We start from the raw sequence: 1,971 nt of genomic DNA on the forward strand, positions 1-1,971 counted from the left end.
TCTACTGTATTTTTCATGTCTTTAAGGGCTGCAAATTCTTGCTTCAGTGTGTCTAAGTCTTTGGTGGTTTTGTCTTTAAATTCGTTAAATTCTTGAGACAAGTTTTGAATTTCTCCTCGGATTCCTAATTCCATTTTATCAATCTTGTTTGCAATCCAAATTCTGAATTCGATTTCTGACATGTCTGCCAGTTGTGTATGAATGGGATCTTCAATTACATCCGCCTTTTCTTTCCTTGGGGGGTTGATCTATTTGGTTATTCATGTTACTGGAGATTTTCCACTGATTCCGCCCCATGGTTGTTTTACTCCCTTTGATTTTTCCCCTAGGGTTTTGTTGAGGACCCATTCAGTGTCGTAGCTGAGAGATTGGGGCCCTGTCTGGTGTGGTGGGGCTGAGTGGTTCTGACTTATTGTCAGCTGGCATCTGTTTGACCTCAGTGAAGCACTTACTCTGGGTTGAAGTCTCAGTTCTCTGAGTCGGCCCTACCCTGGATGTTTCTGGGGTCTGTGAGTGATCTCGGGCAAATCCTATACTCAGGGGTGGCCTCCTCTGGTTGCCCAGGGAGGCAGGGTGTATGGCTTCAGCCACCTCAGGGAACTGCTGCTCTGATGTGGGTCTCCCCCAGCCTCACTCCAGTGTCCCAGAGTCAGGGCCGACCAGCCGCAGTTCAGGCACTGTCCACACCCCGACAAATCCCTCAAGAATCTGGACTCCCGGGGGACAGGCCTCCAGAACACAGAGTGAGGGTGGGGTGGGGTGCTGGGAGCTCAGAGCGGCCTGCAGTAAGGTCACTCAATTCCTCCCAATCTTTGGCTCCACCGCACCGCCGCAGCCCCAGCCTCCAGGCTTCAGTGTGAGGGTGGGGTATGGGGAGCGGCTGGAGCCCAGAACTGCCAGGCAGTGAACAGACTGAGCTCCACCCAGTTCCTTGCCCAGCCACATGGCATGTGCTCTGGTCTCCAGACCACAGAGCGAGGGCTGGGGGGAGCACCAGGAGCTCAGTGTCAGCAGGGGCTCCGAGCCGCACGGAGTCCAGTCGTCAGTGAGCAAATTCAGTTCCTCCCAGTCTCTCGCCTGGTTGAACCGCCACAGCTGAAGCCTTCAGGCATCAGAGTGGGGGCAGGGTGGAGGGAGCTGCTGGAGCCGGAACTGCCGGGCAGCGAACAGACTCGGCTCCATCCAGTTCCCCGCTCGGCCACACGGCAGGCACTCAGGTCTGCAGACCACAGAGTGAGGGCCCGGTGAGCGCCAGGAGCCCAGAGCCAGCAAGGGCTCAGAGCTGCAGAGACCCCATTTGGCAGCGAGAAAATTCAGTTTCTCCCTGTCTCTCACCTGGTTGTACCACTGCAGCTCAAGCCTTCAGGCTTCAGAGTGGGGGCGTGGTGGGGAGGAGTGGCTGGAGCCCAGAACCACCGGGCAGCGAAATGACTCATCTCCCCCTAGTTCCCTGCCAGGCTACACAGCCGGCACTCAGGTCTCCAGACCACAGAGTGAGGGCAGGGGAGCGCCTGGAGCCCAGAGCCAGCAGGGGCTCCAAGCCGTAGGGAGCCTGGTCGACAGTGAGCAAATTCAGTTCCTCCCAGTCTCTCGCCCGGTTGTACCATCACAGCACAAACCTTAAGGCTTCAGAGTGGGGGCAGGGTGGAGGGAGCAGCTGTAGCCCAGAACCACCAGGTAGCGAAAAACAGACTCAGCTCCACCCGGCTCCCTGCCCGGTCACACGGCAGGCACTCAGGTCTCTGGACCACAGAGCGAGGGCGGGGGGAGCACCAGGAGCTCAGAGCAGCAGGGAGCTCAGAGCAGCTGGTAGCAATTGACTCAGTTATATGCCTTGTTGTATTGTTGCCCAAGGAGGGCTGCTGCACCTCGCCTCAGGGAAGTGCTGCACTGGTGAGGGTCTCCCTCTGCTGACCTCACCTCTCTCCCGTGCCCCAGAATCAGTGCTGACCAGCCGCAGCTCGGGGACTG

Source organism: Nycticebus coucang, chromosome 10, assembly GCF_027406575.1.
Source record: "Nycticebus coucang isolate mNycCou1 chromosome 10, mNycCou1.pri, whole genome shotgun sequence".
Lineage (NCBI taxonomy): Eukaryota > Metazoa > Chordata > Mammalia > Primates > Lorisidae > Nycticebus > Nycticebus coucang.